General features: G+C 41.8%; 1 long non-coding RNA gene across 1 annotated transcript; it reads left to right on the plus strand.

Annotated features, from left to right (window-relative positions):
• Positions 1-199: 199 nt before the first annotated feature.
• Positions 200-19,200, plus strand: LOC147758195 (uncharacterized). The gene is made up of 3 exons (XR_015324138.1): positions 200-327; positions 16,027-16,180; positions 18,953-19,200. It is a non-coding gene; the product is annotated as an uncharacterized LOC147758195 (long non-coding RNA).
• The last annotated feature ends 1,214 nt before the right edge of the window (positions 19,201-20,414 follow it).

The following is a 20,414-nucleotide window of genomic DNA, read 5'->3' on the forward strand; positions in this document are numbered from 1 at the left end:
CACATTTTTTATTAGTACTTTTTATTATATATATATATATTTCGTCCGCTTCTGTTCTGATCTGTTCTCAATTTGAAAGGTCGGGGCATCTTCCTGATAATTCTGTCACGTATATTCGTTCGTGTGCATATACCCATACGATAAAAGAGCACTCGAAAGTGTGTCGCCATTCTCAGACTCATCGTCTTCATTTCAGTTCTCTCGAGACCGCGCTTTTTGCCGAACACTCCTAAATCACTAGGTCAAGACAAATACGTAAACCTATAGTCGAGACACGAATAAAGCGTTTTGTCAAGTCGCCGTGTTTTACTACGATCAATACCAAGGGTAAGTCTATTAATAGTACATGTGCAGTACATCATACATTATAGCAGTCGTATTGAGCATTGATGTCGTGGGCCCTTTCCGCGCTCCGACGGTGCACGAAACACAGATATCAACCTTAACAAATTGGGTTCCCGATCCTACACAGAGACAAGCTTGTATGTTTGAACCTGCTGTTTTAGGGAGAGGGGGGTGTAAGGTAGGAACGGAGTGCGAATGGATGAATGAACACCAATGACCACTTGATTATTATACAGCTGCTTTCTCCCTCTAATAACATTATAATGCTATGACTGTATGAAGCATGGAAGACAGAAGATATAGTGCATGAATGTAGGTGCCACAAAGTATTGTAAAAAGGCAGGCTTATCCGCATCTGCGGGAGGGGGTTGTAGCTTTCGGTTTTAATCGACAGACAAGTATATGGATACGACATCAATTAAAATATTCTCCTCCTAAAGATGAAAAACGTAAAAGCTTCGGTAATGATTCATTCGAAACGGTTCCGTAGTGTGTCCGTTCTGTGAAGTTCTGTGCGAGGTGATCCGATTGTAATTGATGACATTACATTATTTTATAGGGGTAAACTCTCTTTTGGTTACAGACGCGCTCGCATCCACAACGAACGTTTCGTAGCACAAAAAAAAATAACGCTTGTAACCGATGAGGCTGTAGCGAGTTTGGTGTTATAGAGCAGCATTGCATAAAGGGCATGTTCGGATCTAGACACGCATGCATGATATTTTTTACAAAAAAAAAACTTCGAGTGAACGAGTCATTCGTGTACGAGTCACGCGTCTATTGACGTGTTGTCCTTTTGAAGTGAAAAACGCAATACAAAAAGGTAACCTAAAATTTGCTAAAATATGCAAATATGAAGGGCAGTGGCCTAGGTGACTAATGGACATCCTTTAAGCTCAGAAAGACCACCACAACGGTCCACAAACAATAACGTTCCGTGTTGAATTGAAAGCATTTCTTGTAACGTTTAAAGCGTTATAATAAAGAGACTAACATACGACCGGTCGGTCACCGTCCCACTGCCGTGCGCCATCTCACAACTGGTACAACTTAAGTGGATCGAGGATATGCCAGATGTCTTTTCTTCAGCTGCTTTTGTCTCTTGTTCGGGCGTTCACAGGATATGGCGGTACGGTGGAAAGACTGGCGTGTGCACTTGTAGCTTTGTGAATGTTTTTCTTTCTAACTGAAACGGCAAAATGTTGCGGCCGGGCGAAAAAGGAACGTTCGCAGGAAGGAAAGCGTCGTACAGTTCTGCTGGCGGTGAAAGGTAGTCTTTTGTTACATAAGGCCCTGCTCAGTATCGGGCCTGCTCAAGCTCGAATGTTGATCCAACCGTCGACTCAAAACCGTCCTTTTTTCTTCCGACGTTCAGGCCGGGAAATGAGGTGAACCGAAATGTGCCGCCCTGTTTTATCGTAAGATCCTAAATGAACCCTTCGGAAAGAGTGGATCATCAGCGAAGTGCGGACAAAACCAGACAGTTCGCAATTCGTCTGTCCTTACCGCTGGGTTATTCGACAGAGTAAAAGAAGAAAAACCGGCCTCTACGTGCAAAAGGATTTCGATATGCCATTCGGTTATTTTACTTTCCTCCCTGGCTCGATAGCCCAATACAGAGGCGACGCAATGCTGGGTATGTAGGCTGTTAGACACTACTAGGCGCTTTTGTACTTGAGACGCTTTACGAGAGGAAAGATCTTCATTTGCCAAGGAAAACATTTGTGTTCGATAACTTTAAAGAACTAAACGTCCTACCTGCGTATATATATTATTCTCCATCGTTTTTTTACAGGCGAACCTGGCAACAATTCAGTGGAGGCTTTGACTAGGACGGGCTTTACCTTTAGATCCGACAAGCATTTCCTACTTGTGGGTATTCGGTCTAGAGCAGATAGAAAATGATATGCTCGTTTACGGCTATCGGTACATATGGACGGACATCGCTGTCTCGTATTTTTTTAAATTTCTTAATGTATAACAAAGTCATGGTTTACAAACGGTCAGTTTGTAAAAGTTTCATCGTCCTAGAGCAAGCACGTACGATGACACTACTACTGATACAATGCTGTCAATTGTAATGTACTTGGTATTAAGTCAGGGTGATGAATCGGTCAGCAATATATAATACGATACGGAAGCTGTTTCTCTGGGCCGACTCCTGGTTTTTGGCCCTGTAGTCTCTTTAGACACTACAAAGGAAGTCATGAGATAAGCGAAATCGTCTCACGCACTTTATAACAATGTAACCATTTAGATGACCCGAACCATTTAGAGGCATGTAAGTTGTGGGTTCGAATCTTAGAGTAAGCGCATTTATTTCGTGCTGGACACCGCCAGTCGCCTGTTGAAATGGTGCAATGCAGGGCACAAACGAAACAATTGAATATTCTGGAATTTAAAAATAATAAGTTCAAACCTTCTTGCAAGCATGTTGAATAATTAACGAATTGAAACAGATAATTATTATTATCAGCCTTTCGACTGTTACTTGTAATCAACAGTCGATCGAGATGTTTTGCAAGAAACATTTGATGAATTAAGTTAATGCAACTTTAAAAGTCTTACGATATGATTTTATCACTTAACTATATATCTAGATATGTGTATCTCGTCCCAATATGCGCTTGCGCGAGCAGCGAATAGTAGGTATTATATCAGAAGGAGAATTCATTATTGTTGCACCATAAGAGAATTATTAAAGTTAGTTAGTTAATTGACCTTTTTTTTTTTTATTATTATTTCATGATCGACTGCCTCGATATATTAGAACATCAAATTAATCAAGGGAATGCAATGATTCCATGGAGTATATCCGGAGTGTACCTACACGATACAACCGATTGCGCAGTGTAGATTTTTTCGCAAAAGACTTAGTTCTCCGAATTTTTATTTTTCTTTTTTTTCGACAGTTCGAGCCTTTTGACGGAAGCACAGTTACCTGTAATGAATGCAGTGTTTTGGTAATTATCGAATCTATGAAATCCGTCATGGTTCTACAACATATTTTACTTTTAATATTTCAAATACTCATTGACATGCCTTCTTGCAACTATACGAACACTATCGTATCTTTGAATTGCTTTAAAGTACTGCCGTCAACTACGGTGGACAATGAAGCATGCATTTCGTCTGTGCCCGATCCGGTAACAATTTTATGACGAAGAATAAACTTCACATTATTCTTAATTCGATTCCGTATTCGTGTATCTAAAACCATCGATATACTTCAGTCGCAATGGCAAAAAGATCCCACCACCACAGTTACCTAAGCACCCCTACACAATATGCAATCACTTTTAATTGACAAATGCAAATAAAAATCGTTTTTACGTGCCCAACCAGGGATAGGTTTGAGGAATCACTTCTAGAGACGTGAAGGCCAAGCCCACGTTAAACTTGTCACTTACCCTATAACTGGATGAGTTTACTAATCTTCTCTTGCTGGGTATCATCTGCTCGCCTACCGGTGCCGTTCCGTACACTCCGGTCCACTAGGCTTCAAGAGCGAGTAAGGTTCCCCTTTTCGAAAGCGGAAGGGACATACTGTGTCTCACATTGCGCCACGTTCACATATCAGACCTCTTACTGAGAAAAGAAACGAGCACTTCTAGTCTCCAAGGAGTTTTCGCCTAGCTTTTTATGTCGACCTGGTTGGAAGCGCTAAAATGGAAGGGGTAAAGGAGAACAACGAGGATGGAAAACAAAGGACGGCGGTGAGAAAGTGATCGATGACTGCGCGTTCCACGGGATCCGATCCTGTTTAAAGTCCGCGAAATAACCGTCTATGGTGCTCGATCGTTGGACGACGAATGGAAAGACATCAAACACCACGCACGAGCACGCTGTTGCAAGGCTAACAACGCTGCCCTGTCAAATATCGATCTTCAAACAAACACCCCTTGGACAGCGAAAGCTGAAGGTTACTTGCGTATGGTCGATTGGCTCTACACCATGAGTGGAAGCAAAAGCTGGAGCAGACTATTGCGTTGGGTGTAGGGTAATGTGTCGGCAACAAGCTAGAGAGCTATTTGTCAGTAACGGATGGACTTTTGTTTCCACACTTAATGAAATATATCTAGAGGCTTCAGAAAACAGTGAACAATTCGATTGCAACAGCTGGTACTTGCCTTCTCGAATCCAGTTGTCTATCTCGCTTCTGCAATCGGCATTCTGTGAGGTATCAGCTTCGTGATGCAGCCATGGAGAACGCACCATTATGTAGCCTTGACATTTGAAGGCTTTGCTGTTTTTTTTGTCACTAAATGGATCACCTATTTATCATCGGCCCAACAGCAAAAGAAATTCATACTGCGCACATTGATCAGTCGGCCACGCGGTCGATTTGACAGCTGAGTAAGTCCATTGAGATTTGCTTCAATTTATTACTGGCACAAGCTCCCTCCCTCTTAACAGTGTCTAATTGTACACTCATATCCCAGTAGCAAGTGGATTACTCCGTAGTTCATAGGCAATTGACGGCCACCGTCTAAATAAGTAAGTGAAGAGCAATATTTTACCTTTATAGAATGATGTCTATCATATATCTACCAAATGAAAAAAGCGGCCATCATCCTTTGTGTTGAAGCGCAATCTCAAGTTGCCCCAATGAGGGCTTGCCCTTCAAGGTGTTCCAACTTGCTATGTATGATACGTTACGGTGCCCATTGCCAGTATATGCAGTAGCTACTCAGCGGCCAACAAAGGAGTTAATTGCGTGGCAATAACTAACTCTTTGCATTTAGCCACAAAGAAACAGCTGCAACATCAGATGTTACAAAGGCTATACAGTGGTAAGTTCTTTACGGCCTGGCGATCACAAAGCTCGCAGTACGACTAGATTCGATTATGAAAGGCGTAACTTGAACGCACTTTGGCCAACGCGAACAGTTCTTCAAGAGAAATGGAAAACTTGACGAAGATCATGGTTTCGCTCGGTGGATATGCTGCTTGCTGTCTTTGTTGGCCTATGGCCATTTGCCAAAACCCAGAAAGTATAAGTAAATATGAATGAAAATTATTTTTGTTTATGTATATGCGTGGATTAGGGTAGTTTCGATTACCCTGCTACTAATTGTGGAAGCTGCAAAAAATGCGAAGGAAAAACTTATGGTCGTCTGCTTCAAGCTGTAAATACATCATTGACATCTTTTAAACTCGGCATCATGTAGAATGAAAATGGAAACGCGTGCGAATCCGTGTTATACGTTTCAGTGTTCCTTGCCTTGTGTGCCCGTACGTACGTCTCCCTCTGGGTGTTGTTTGTGGTTGAAACACTTCCTGCTCTACACGATGTTCGATTTGTTCATTGAGTTGTCGTTTTGACAAGGCTTAAACCCTCGTTGAATTAGTCGAATCACTGTTACATACGGCAGGGCTGCGAGTCGAAGTATGGCGAAGGCCAAGTGAGGGATCTAGGCATAACAATTCATCATCTTATCGATACTGTACTGACTAACTATTCATATACCTATGGTTAGTGTATTTAGAGTTAATGAATATGCGCCTTCTTAGTTTCAAGCGACCTTATGCTGTTTCCGGTTAAATGCGTTTCAACAAAAACCTTGGATATGAAGCCAATATTGGTAGTATAACAAAGTATCCACTGCTCGGCTATGTCTCTGAAGAACTAGGAGTTGTACTCTATTACGCGTTATCGTGGTAACGCGGTTTGTGTGAGTTTATGCTCCTAATTTTAATAACGATGGCGGTAACGACAATCACAAAAACTGCTTATCTAAATTCCAGCTTTTCTTTCAACGGGTCCAAATCTCGTCAATTATTTGGCCTGCCGGGCCTTAGGTGGGTAGTTGGCTCTATAGAGTAATCTCGGAGAATTCCGAGGAGAGGAAGCAAGACGTAGGCTTGAAGGAAACAGCTCATCTTTCAAATTAAGAATTGCGAAGATCAGTGGAGTTACCGCGTCCGGAGAACTCCAGCGGCAGCAGCGGCCGGAGTAGCAGTTGTGAGGTCATCCGATTAAAATGTATGCGCTGCGGGCTATTCGAGTGCACGTTGCCACGTCGGTTTATTTGAAAATGTTGGAGCATTGGCCGTCTAGGCGACAGGATGCCTATGATCGGTGGGAAACGTCACGGAAACGAGATTCGAGGCCAAATGCCACAACGGTAGAATGGGGAACGCCTAAGGGGCAACACGGAGGTAAAGCTAACTGGAATTAAAAGGATTGAAAGTAATCGAAATGTGAGTAACACATTGCCGCCGCGGAGTTTACGCTCGACGCCTAAAGAGTAACCCCTTTCAACGTTGGAGCTTCAGGCACTTTGAGATGCGAACACGAAGAAAGACGGCAGGCCGTAGAAAATCCGAATACACGTCCTGGCTTCTAAAAGTCGAAGTTGCCAAGTTCGCTATCAGGAATCGCCTACCGTCGACCCCCATGTCCTATCGCTTCGGAGCGTATAAACGGGTGCCTCAAGGAAACAAACCGTAAAAGTACTTATACGCTTAAGTTCCCAGCTGAAGGTTCTTCTAGGGAATTAGGAGAATAGGAGCAAAGAGTCTGAAAAAGGGGACCTGATTGAAGTTGTAGAGGGATTCAAATTCTGCGCGCGCTGTCTGACTTCATCGTCGTTGCTGTGAAGGGCAAGTAAATACAAGTTAAGCTAAAACAGCACATGTTTGAGCTAACAATAAAATCGACTCCCATCAGAGGTTTGTTCATTCGCTGATCACCGATCCACAGACCTGACCTGCACTTCCTGCATGTGATTGTACGTAATTTGTTCTATGCACCTGCGTACTTATTCGTAAGTCAGGTTACCGTTAATTTTGTGTGTTACAACCATCACACAACCAATGGCACGCAAATAGTAGCAGCAACAGCACCTGTTTTCAACGGACGACCAACTATGAAGAATGATCCAAAAATAGGGGAAAGTTTGTTGCCGCTTTAGAAATAGCTAAGTGTTTAGGAATGGCTTGCCTATCTAAGACACCAAAAGAGGGGTAAACTCCCCTTCAATGCGAGGTCGTCTGTGCAGTGCATCCAGTCTGTCTGTTCATAGCAATAATAACATTAAGCAACAACGATGACGGTGACGACAAAAATAGACTTACCGGCCAAACCAGCAGATCCGAGAATGTAAAACGGATTCAAGTACAATGAAGAATGGAGAAGTCTTTGCCTGTGACATGCAGTTTAAGCTATCTATTCTACTGATGTCTTAAGACAGGCAAAAAGTCCTAGCGCATTTTGCCGCTTACGCAGCCTCTTACTTTTAACATATAGTAATTTGTTTTATTTAATTACAACTTTACGTACACAACCTGCTCCGATTTTTCATTCTAGGCGAACTCGGAGTTCCTGCTTCAACGAATAGAGAAATAAAGATTTTTCATATTGATAATAACATACATTGACACTATTTCACTCTGCTTCTAGCTGTTTGTACGCATGGACCCATCTTTGAAGTACGGGCACGAAGCCATCGTATAACTGTTTCGTCTAGAATGATTACCCCACTGAGCGAAATATTAGTTTTAGGGCTGAACAGGCATTGCCGCGATTATGTGCGATTTATGAGGTTACGTACAGCTGTGGCCGTTTGGTCACGTCCTAAACGTAACCGGGTACTTTACTTTAAAAGGACCTCAAAAATTGTAGGAACCCCCAGCACGAGAAATTTCTCTAATATCTTTTTTTGCGACAGTTGTAACGTGGGCGTGTGTGCGAAGCTGAAAATAGTTACGATCAAAATAATTTTTCATTGTAAACGTTTGGATCAAACAGAATTATTCTGGCCAAGCAAGAACACTTGGCCGATCAAATTCTCCCTGACTCAAACTCTGTCTAATGGTACGTAAAAAGCTTCGGAACGGGAACAACTTCTAGGCTTTCTTGTCCGCAATAGTGCAACGGTAACGTGTTTAACCAATAAACTTGAAGACGCATGCGGCTCTGGCTTTCTTGTTGGTGGGAGAGGCCAATCGCCTAAATAAGGCAGTGCCGGACGAAATTACTTCTCAGTCGTTGCACTTAGAAACTGTTATTGCCAAAGTTTCAATGGACAACTTATTTCGGTTGGCCGGCGTCGATACAATCTGATGCTGTTAATTTCGAAAACTTCTGCCATTCATAAGGCCAACGTATTATCGTACGAGTGCCGTCAACCTGGCAATCTCCAGATGACAGCTGAGCAAGCCTTTGATTCCATTCTGCAAAGGACTTACAATTGAATCAACAATTCTGACATTGTAGAATATTCGCATATTTAGCGTTTCAACATCTCCGCTAACGTCTTTCATTATTTCCAAAGGTCTGTAGACAGATGCCAGAGCAGACAAACAATGAAATGTGCTAATGCATTGAATGAAGACCTAGTTCTCTCAAACGATCGTAATTAATGCGAGTTTCTCTTTCTCGTGTAGCAGGCCCATAAAAGGGTGTAAGCGAACCAATTGCGCTAGAGTCTTGAGCCTCGAAAATATCCGGTGGTTAAAGAATTTAGCCTAGGAAACTACTTTCTAACACCGTCAACTAGTCCGACGGGCCTAGGTACGTCAGCGGTACCATACCAACGCGGTGGCGTCCCAACAAGCACGAAAGCGACCCTCGTATGAATGTATTCAAACAGGTATAAAAACCACGTGAATTGAAAACAAATGGTAGAAAATAGTGATAACATTTGGAGGCATTGGTCGATCTGGTCAACCATGGCGTTATGTCTACGTGAACGATAAGTATATGAAAGAATGCATTAAAGATATCCAGGATCGGCGGCAAAATCATTAGAGAACCCTTAATAGATCTTGAGTTGCCTGCTCGAGATCGTACCGAGAATCGATAGAAAATTCAAAATGATTACGTTAGATAGACTCGCTAGCTATGCTATGGTAAGGTTTTCCAAGAATAGTCAGATATTTCGACCGCGCTAACACATCATCAACGAGCCGTTACATGAGTGTCAACCAGTGACCGTTATAGACCGTTTTTTTGTTAATTATTCATTGTATATTCTTTTCCATGTCGTACAACAAAGGAGGGCTCGATTCTCGTCAGTCGCTGTTTGGTAGAAAGCGATACGTGTTAGCATATCGATCGACGGCTACATTGTACCTATGCAACGAACAGAAAACTGGAAGTCGTATAAACGTTTCCAACAAATAAATATTTCACATACAACACGAGACCTTGCCGTGGTCGCCGTATCAGAATGAGTATGTTTGGGTATAATAGGCACGTGTCAACGTTCCATATTCAATGGAACACTGTGTGTGGAACAATGGTGAGTATGCCTGACACCGGGTGCAAAATCACTCAGGTTATATCTCATACGAAAAAACGAATGAAGCTTTTGCGTATTTCCACTTGAGATAATCTAACTTCATTCGATGTCAGTATCCGGACGATTTCGCTGCAGCCTTCTTTTTCTTTGAAGATCTCTTCTATTGTTTTATTTATTATTATTACTATTATTGAATATTAGTGTTATATTTTATTAAGTCCCTTTATAACACAATACTTTAGCAAAAGGATAAATAACATCTAAACTCCATTCTCTGCTAGGTTGGAGCCTACCGGCTCATAAACTGCTGGATGTCGTTAGTTCCCAGGTTCGCCAGCACAACAGCTGCTGTTCCTACTATCACCAACTGTAATCCCAATGGGAATAGTCGTAAGGGCAGCTGCAGCTTAGCCGCCATAATCATCATCATTTGCAAGATCATCATAATGTGGTCCCATCTATAAGACATCTGCCAATGATCCATTTTACTGGTCGACATCTTATATATATCATCATTTTTCCTCGCGCTCATTGCCGCGTTACATTTTACCATCTGTCCCCCCCACAGTGTATCCTCTTTTGGTTTTTCCCTATCCCACTTTTTCCCACGCACTTCTTCGACACGTTAGACTGTAGCTACCCCTTTTCCCTTTCCTTAACCTCAATCAGCACCAATGACAGCATTCGGTCGCAAGCATGTCGCGCGAGCGGGCTTCTATGTCTACCCTTTCATCCTTTCTAGTCCAAGTTTGTCTCTGGCGTTTGCCTCCTGCAGCTACTAACCCTCAAATCCTCAAATAGTCACTAGGCCACTGTGCCGCGGACCGCTGCCGCTGTCGTCGCTTTTGTAGCTATTAATCCCCATCTTCGCAAGGCGCAAGGCTGTTCCAGCTGTCCCAGCAGCCAGCTCGCATGGCGCTGTTTCGACGCTACTTGGAGGTTTAATCTACTTCGTGCTTCTCGTCTATTCATCTCTGCTGGCTATCGGTTCTCAGTTCTAAGCTAGAGTCAAGTCATCAGCGGCAGCAGCAGACAACGTCCACTACTGCGGGGCAGTAATCCTCATGGTCATCCATCCTACGTTTCGGATGCGAAAATTCATTCTTTGACGCCATTGTTGGAACTAGCGTCAACGCCAGTGCCAAAAATATATAGTCGCCAAAGACGCCTCGTCTCGCGGAGGAACGGGTGTCGCAATCGCTGGGCGAATGAGATTGGTATTGGGAGCATCTAAAGCAGTTGGGCATGAGTTAAGAGTAAGGGGGTTGGCGGTACGGGTTTGGGTCTTATGGCCTTTGCCGCCATCGTCCGAAGACTCGAAGGGGAGGGAAGAAAAGGAGAATTCAAAGTGGTGACTGACGCTCAAGAAGCCAACTGCGGATCATAGGGCAAGGCCGATTGGCCGAGAGAACGTTGTCTACGCCAGCAAGGAAGCAGAAGCTTATGTGGAATAGCGTGTATTTGATGATCTTTAGGGGAACTTGGGCTGGGTAAAAGTTGTGGGAACGGTAGGAGTCCGATGGAGGTCCAGTGTGTCTATCTGCTGATGGGAGAGGTGGCCAAGTGGCCCACTAGTTAGATGGCCTTCTTTTCGTCCTGTATGCTACTGCAGCTCTTTCTGGGCGCATCAACTACTACTCACTTACTGAAAAGAACGAGGAAAGAGCGTTACTCACACCGAGTCCAGTCGTTGGCTTGCTTGTGGCTCATTCTCACAAGAATTCGAGGACTAGCATAGGAAAATGTTGAAAAATGCTCGACTGGCTGTGAGAAAGAGACACTTGCAAATAGAAAAAGAAAGTAGAGGTCATTGGCACATACTGCGAGTACGCACTGTAAGCACGACGTCTACTATGCATAGTAGCTTCGCGAGAATACCACAGCCTTGTAGCACGTAGAAACGATGTATCAGTTAGGGTTTCTAAGCTAAAGTTTATTGTCGATTTTAATTCAAGCGTCGGCATTAATCACTGTATAGGCTGTACAGGCAGACGCCAAAAGTGGTTTATAGTTGCCTGGTATAGCGCCCGCTCTAAGGGGTTTCAGTATTGAATTCAGAGAGACGAACATACAACATAGATTTTTCATTTGGAATAATGGTCACCTATTTACAAATAACACGTGCTCATTTCTACGCATATTCTCCAGTATATGAGGAAACTTCGAGTAACTTATGTTGTGGTGCACCGCTCTAGTTATGTTAGAAGTTCTCGTCCTTCGGTTTTGTTAGTTCTGAAGGCAAACTCCATAAATTCTACATGTCTTACTGTTTGTACAGTTCAGTCTGATGCTTTCGAAAATAAAGAGTTTAAGTCTAACCGAACAAATGCGCTAGTTGCACACCAGAACTGAATGTAACCGGTAAAGGACATTTATGTTTATATGTTTTTCTTTGGTGAAAATTGCGAAATAGGAAATATATACATTTTCAAATCTACGACCACAATAAAAGCATGCGTGTACAGTTGTACCGAAGTCCTAACAATATATGCGCACAAGTGCTCATAAGATGGGATCGGACCGCCCTAAAATTTGCCGGCGTCAAAACTTAAAATAAGGAAAATCCTATTAACAATACGATTTCACACTAAGCCTCACTAATCAGGAAAATGAACAAATCATCAATGGTGGCTCAATGGTCCCACATAGTCACGATAATCGACACGCTACTAGTGTGATGACCGATACCGCTGCTGTCTTACTATTATTGTTGACGTCGATATTGTTATTTCCAATAAACAATACGCCATTGTACACAACACGTAGCGCTTCCACAACCGATGTTCCTTTTTCTGTTTGCGTCCTGTTTGATACTATACGTCTCTCTTGTGACCCTTTTGCCTTTATTTCACCATTTTTCCTTGGAAAACAAGTACGCGAAAGATTGCATTTATTAGCTATCAGCCGTGGTTAACATCCCATTGGCAGTGACGGTGGCTGTATGAACGCCAGCCGCTCGTAGATTATAGTTAAAAGTGGTCGCCGTCATACGGGATTCCATCACAAACCGCTCATCTGCTATTGCAGATGCCCCATCGGTATCTTGTCTTTTCTTTCGTTACGTAATCCGTTTTTATGTGAGCGCAGCGGCGATAGTCTTGCTTCGAGGTTCTGGATAACGACTATCGGACCTATTGCCTGTAGCTATAGCGTAGGCGGAGCGATAACGTTGAACAGGTAAGCTAAATGGACGTCGGTGCTATTACGGGCATCTGAGAAACGGCCACCGATCGTGTTTCTGCGCATGTTTACACATAGATAATATAGGTATTCGTGGATTGCACGTAGGTTTTGCATTGTCATGGAGTTCAATGCTGTAAGTCTATTCGGATGGTCGGCTGGTCCTTGACTGTCCTGTGCTGCTGGGTAGGCGTATCATTGTGCTATCCTAACCGTTCTTAGCTGCTGGCCTCTACGACTATAGCAAAAATGTAGCCTGCCCATTCTTTGTCTTTGTTGTAAGAATGTTGGATTAAAACGCCATTGCCATTGTCTGTCTAGGTCCTATAATTATGCCTATCTAGTCGGTATCTAAAGTTTTCCTTACAAAAGGAATTCCCCGTCATGGCGAGGTAGAATACGAAACGATAAAGCTCACGGCAACCGCTCTTCCTAGCTCTAACTAGGGATCTGAAGGGCGAGGCCTTGTGAAGTTCGTTTACACTTTGCAGCTCTATGGAGGACACGAAGACTGCTATTACAAGACAGCGGCCTTAGCTTTAAATCAATTCTACTCTTTCAAATTTAACCCACATTAGGATACTTCGTTGAGGATTCCTTTGTCTCGTATTTAGCTTTGAGAGAAACCTGCCTGTCTAACAAATATGTAAATAGGCGAATGAAGAAAAGAGATTTGAAAGAAAGGTTTTGCCTAAAACCGTCAAGCTATGGTCAGGCTCTGAAATGTAACAGGGGTCCAATAGGATACGTTTCGTGCTGTTTTCCGGTTGACTAGTCGAGTTTCTTGTTTATCCGCTACTTTTTTGTTATGTCATTTTTGCCACGTATTTGCTTCAGTCATCATTGCTAGTTTGTTGCCGGCAATCTAAAAATAAAGCTTTTCATTCTATTAAGAATTAAAAGATGGAAAAGTTTTTCTGAATATCTATTCTTCAGTACGTTGAATTAATACATATATATATAATGGGGTAATTGCGGTACGTTATTTTGTAATAGTCGTCATTAAAGATGATCTAGAATCTCTTTTAGAAGAAACCATACAATTGAAACCTCAATTTATAGAATCAAATATTGCGCAGCACCCACGATGCCAATAGCTTAAATCAAACGACGTTTTATTTAGATCAAGTGCGCTTGAACGTAGGGTTTAAGCTTTGGCTTATATTTCGTGAGTGCGCCTATATATAACGCTTACGAAGCTTGCCAATACGAAGCTTCTAACCACGTTTCTACCCAGCTGTTTCGACTTGCATGGTTAGTATTATGGTTATAATTTTAACTATAGGCAAATTGTCACTTCATATATAGGGTGGGGCATTCAAATTCGGGTACATTTTCATCATAGTGGACATACCCATTACTCACACCCGTTACGTTTAACAAAGCCAATTTTTTATAGAATAAAATGGCAAAAATTGTACGCTTTAAGCGAAAATCTAATGTGTCTAGGCGAGGCAGATCGACGGTCTATGTTATTTGCAGCTTTTTCAAGCGGCTGCTGAAAGATTTTCTGAAGAATTTCTAGAAGGCAAATTTCTAGAAGATCCTCGGGGGTTTAGATTTAAAGGGCTCGAAATAGCTCATTTTTGATACATATGAATGTTTTATACAGGAAGATGGCGGCTTTGTAGCGTCTAATATTAACTGGCAATTGGGTCGTCCAGACTTCCAGCGTCTTTTTGCACCTTTTCAACTCTTAATGACTCTTCTTCAACCTCTTCATTTTTGTGACCTATCAGGCCAAAGTTGTATTTGTTTATCTGGAACTTTTATATATTCGAGCGGCACTCATACTTACGGATATCATTTGACCTATGGTTATTATTAAAAAGAAAAGAATATTTTGAAAATGACTAGTAAGTGGCTTAGGCCTTAAACTGAAGATATATCTGACCTAAATGATAGTTATATTGGACAACTATGACCATCACAGACTTCTAGCACACGCAAAAGGACTCGCTGAAATGTACGTTTTTATTTAGATACAGTTCTAACGAAGGAGCATAAAAGCATAAAGAGTTTGGATACATCTATCCTTCTGTACACTCTTGTCATGGACCGGTCGATCGTGAAACGCTAGATCAATATTACGTATTTTTTACTTATTTTTATTTTAGCAACATGGAACTTTGTTTACGTTTTTTTTTTTTGTTCCTTTAGATAAACAATGATTATTACATTTTTAGAAAAACCACCATGAAAATAAATGTCTTTATTGCATGAAGACAAGATGTCTGAACGATGTCGACGAGATGACAAGACCTCTGAACGCTCATCTGCTTCAATAATCATCTAAATGCGTATCAGACAAGGAATTGCTTGAATCGAAACATCGCGTCGATTTCCCTTTTTATCATTACCTGTCATTGACTGTTGTTCGCTGCTGCACTACACTGTTTATGCTGCACGCGTTCTTTGTAGAGTGATAGCGCTTTATTGTAAAGCAGTTTCTACACGGTGTACAGCTACCAGTGCCTTGTAACCACTGTTCGTTCGAATGGACGTAAAATCTTGTCTCAGTCTATGTTTCTGTACAAGGAACACATGTCACAAGTATAAGTTAGCACTTCACCTGGAAAAAAAAAACTAATTTATAATCGAGAGAGACAAGCCTATCAGAGGCAACAACAAATGTTAGAAGCGGCCTGAACAGAAATACGGGCCGAGCATGTCGGCGTTGTTTCGGGTCGAACGGTAGATTGGTACCGTCGAAAATTTTCAAATGAAAATGTCGGTATGTAATAAAATGGGCAAAATGTGTAATAAATTGGGCACGAGTTCTCGCTGAAGGTTTCACAGTAACCTATGACGAAAGCTTCAACGTATTTTGTTTTGACTAAGGAGTGTTTGTTATACAACTAAACAAGCTGAAAGACAAAAAACACCCCATTGTGTCGTGCTCACTTAGTTCTCTAGTTGTTAGTAGTATTAGTTAGTATAGCTCAGTTAGTTTCTAGTTAGGGTACTTTCTGTATGATATTCGAGCTAAAAAAAATGATATTAGAATAGATTTTAATAGTAATGTGTTGTCTTTCACAGGTGAGAGGGTTCGGTATGGGTTTCGGCAGAGGTTATAAGCAAATTTTGCGGCATCGTTTATAGTTTTAGGTCCGAATAATGATAATAATATTCGTCCGGATAATAATAATAAAGGACCTGATATCGTTTATGTCGCACCTTAAGTCGAAGTGAGTTGTACTCAGATGCCTTTAATAAAGCCTGAATCAAAATTACTTGGTGCTATCCTTTTAAGGAACGATCGGCCAACGTTTGTTCGAACGGACCACAAATGGAGGAAGGTATCCGACAGTAAAAGTCAGAAACCGCCAGAAACTTCGGCCCGATGTTACCTTCAACGAGGTGTTCTCCTGTGAGACGCTGCCGCATTCGAGCGTCCTAAATTGCATGTAAGACTTCTTAAACCGGTTCTACTTGATTTAGCGAATCAGCAGATAGACATCCAACTTTTCTAAAAGCGTGTCACTCTCGTGTTATGTAAAAAAATAGCATTAGTGCTTGCTGTCGCGAAGCTCAGTTTGACGCATTCAGCAGGCCGTCAATATTGTTCACAAATAACAAATTGAAGCACTACGAGAAATAACAGTTGAAAGGGAATCAAAAGGACTTCGCTAGGCGCGAAATAACCAGTTGGCAACGATAATTGGAAATACAAGTATATGGACCCTTAACATTTAGGCCAAGTCTTATTGACTAATTCAATGTGGTAAGAAATAATCAGTAGGGGCTTTGGCCACCCGCCCCGCCCATAATGGGTGGTGTGCTATCGTTGTTAGCATAATTCTTTTTCTTATCTTCACCCGTTATTAGCCGGTTTCGGCGAGTTCTGCTACGATGACAATGACTACGGGACGCTGACTGTAACATGTGCAAATAGATACTTTTCGGTAGTCATTACACTGTAATTATGAGTTTGTATGTTGGTTAAGGGATCAACAGCGCTGTACCGTGCTATTACCGACGGGTCCTTTGTCCTCCTTACTTGCCCCTCATGACTCTTCCTTAGCCGAAAAGGAGACCTAAGTAACCTTTTCTTTTGCTTCATTATAGTATCGATTATGTTTGAGACGTCGATGTTTTCGGCATAATAAAATTACTTCCCTAATCCATTTTCCGCTGCGCGGTCTTAGCAGCTTTTGCCTTACTCACTGTCGATGGCCTCTTGCTGCCACCATCGTCCTATACGGCCTCCTCCATGATAGTGCACCAGACCATTATCTAAAGTGCGACAGGGCACCGAAGCTTCGCTCTCTCTCTCGCTCTCTCTATCTATATATCTCTCGCTCTCTCTCCCTCTCTACGTTTCTACTGATAACTTGCCCTCGTATCGGTTCCTGTCGCATGCATGCATGCTTTAGACCATTCCACAACAGCCGATGTCCACAGGGACGCGCGTGTGTGCCATCCCACCTCTCTGACGCTATGGCGGATATCACTCGACAACGATGCCCCAAGGGCACCATCAGTTTCCACTGTTCCCTTGGTAGTTGGTGCGTACGTAAGCGCTAGTCGCAGGTTCACAATCTCTTGTCGGCTATACTTGCTACGTTAAAGTTTGCCCGTTTGCTCCTACTTGCGCAGTTTCCCGATATTTCGCGGCATTGCATACTGCTATGGCCATTTAACGTAACTGCCGACTTATCATGTTAGTAGACATTGTCACTCTGCTGGGTCCAGGGTGTGCTGTTAATTCAGTGCAAACAAGAAATAGATTTAGTAGTACATATCATTTTGCCTGTGATTACACATGTTCGACAGTGGCGCAGAGCCGATTTGTCCAGTTAACATAATGAATATATATATTTGTCTTAGCAAAATGCAAGTTTCACGCTTAGAATTAATATGATTAGGTTTACCCTTATGCACACTGTGTTATTGTCCTTAGCAATTGCTGGCATCCCTGTTTCCAGCCTTCATTTCACGGCCACAGTTTGAATGCTAGCCAATAAAATGTAGCAGATATTTTTTTAGAAGCGATTGGCATCGGTTAGTAATTTAATACCATGTTTCCTTATAAGAAAGAGATAATAAAGTCTAATAAACTATCTTGAGGAAGACAAGTCTATAATTGACTGTGACTTTAGTCGGTGGTAATTTGTCATTATATGTTGCCTTGAGGGAAATGCCTTATATGTGGAATAAATATGTGTTAGTACATTTCCTCGATGTATCACAGAAGAAGCTTATTTCTACATAAATACATTATCATTAAATAAGGAGTTCTGAGAGCTACTAGGCTTCTGCTGACGACAAGTTTCGTATCGTGTGATGACTAGATATCTCAGTTGTATCGAACCAGATCGATAGAGCTTTGAGACGTTGGTAGAACTCTTGCTTATTTAACTGAATTTCCATTTAGTTGCACAAGTGAGCGTCCTATATTAGGTGGAAACTAGAAAATGAAAAACTTTTCTAGATTGCCAGAATGTATCCGTCCTTTGTGTCCTGCAGACATTTCTCAAAGCCTTTTTTGTGAAGACTCATGAAAGGCATTTTGTCTGTCTTGCGGTCAACTCGAAATAGGTGTATGCAAAACAAAATGTATGTGAATGTTCTAATTAGAACCAGATTTTCGGACAGAAGTCCTGTCTGCGCCGAAAAAAAAAAAAAAAAAAAGCAAAATCTACTTAACAATTTTCCCAAGTAAAACTACTTGAAATAGTAGAAATTCATTGAAGGCGCCTCAGATCTATGAAACAGGACATAATGGCGTGAGATTTGCAATGTATCGCTACCGCGTTTTGATATGCACGACCAGTGGCCATTGTACATTGGGCTGTAACGTCTGAGTTGCAGATGCGTAATATCAAAGGGGTCTTATCGTAATAGCCTCTGCACGCCAATAATAGAAATACGTGTTGCATGTCTCAGTTCGTGTTTGTATCTCGTGTTCATTATCATCCATAGAAATAGGTTAGTGGCAAAGTCCCATATACGGCAATTCATTGTTGAGATAACTTTATTATATATGTACATTATAAAAGCACTGAAATTTCAATTGATTTTAGCACATGTCACTAGAAGCTAGCAAGTAACTATATCCTTTCCAAGGGTACCTCATATTGGTTCGTTTTAATTAATATCTACATTACCTAACCCCGTTAAGATTTCCGTTTCGTGGGATGCTTCAACGACTACTAAATCAATCTACTTTTTTTCAGTATTCGCTCCTTGGCGTGGCCACTCTGTGCTTTTGGGCCAAATTAGATGCATCTGTAACCCACTCATATACACACTTAATTCACTATCATGAATAGAAGTTTAACTATTTTTGATCAAAAATCCGAATCGTGTGATTATTTCCACGCCAAAACTCTTAGACATTTCCGCTCTGTAGATAAACATGTTTATAAACCTGATCTCAATACTCTCATGAAGCCACATCAATGATAATCTCATCTGACTACTTATGGACTATACGTATTATAAGCTAAAGCTATTGTACGTCTATTTTATAATCAACTGCATGAGGACTTGGGAAGTGATTACCCTAAACTTTTTAGAAGTTGTCAGGTCTGTTCGCCTACGTTAATAGAAAACTCCCCAGGAGGTTTGTAAAAATTAAGTTGAAGGTTTTTAGGTACGGCCCACACGAACACTATTAGACGTCTTTTACAAGCGTTAATAGCCTGTAGAATCGGCGTCAAAAAACATCATACTTCCGAGACTTAAGCTATGCAAACTAGAGTTGCACTGGTACTGTAGATCATCTGCTCCGTTCATGTAATGCCATTTTATTTGACACATGAACACATGTTCTTGTTACACATGGCTTGTATGTTCTGATTTCTAATGCTCTTAAGCCTCTCGATGGTTTGCTCCGTTCCAACCAACCCGATCGTAATTCTACGCGACTTTTTTTATTACACGGATTGGCGGCGTTGCACTAATCTACCGACCCATTAGCCGAGCTAGGCTCATTAGGCGTATCGCAGGCTTAGGTCGTGTAACGCCGTTATGAGAATCCAAATAACTCTGGTAAAGACGACAAAATGTGCATAGGTCTCACCTGAAGGTCAGAGGAGACAACCAGCGTCACAGAAAATGCTTTACCAGAGAGTCCATATCGTTTCGTCGTGGCCGCGCCGCCATCGGAGCGACTGTCGTAAAACCTGTAGTTACAGCAGGCCAGACAAGGCCTGATGGACAGACTGGGACGTCGACTTCAATGATCTTAATAAGAGTCTCATTTATTTTACGATGCGCCTTTCAAATAATTTAAATGAGTCGATGGAGGGCTTCATGACGAGACAGGTGAATAAATGAGTCGTTCATTGACATACTGAATGAGGACTATCCCGTTTGAATGGAACACAAATAGAACGACCAACTGAGGCCAGACGCGTTCACCAAGCTTGCAATGAAGCATCGCAGAGGCTGCCTTAAAAAACATCCGACTTCGACAGAGCCGCTGATAGCCAAAGATAAGGTTTCTTTGAGTTTAAGAAAATGAAGCATTTGTGAGCCAATAATGATTTCGTCATTTGCCCTCGACGTGAAAAAGTAAGAAGTAATATAACTCGTGAATTGTGAGAATTTATAATACTACGGAAGTTAGACAGACAGAAGCAAAGGATTAGTGCTTGGAATAACTAAAGTTTTGTAAGAACATTAGGGTATGGG

Source organism: Varroa destructor, unplaced genomic scaffold, assembly GCF_002443255.2.
Source record: "Varroa destructor unplaced genomic scaffold, Vdes_3.0 BEIS01000001.1, whole genome shotgun sequence".
Classification (NCBI taxonomy): Eukaryota; Metazoa; Arthropoda; class Arachnida; order Mesostigmata; family Varroidae; genus Varroa; species Varroa destructor.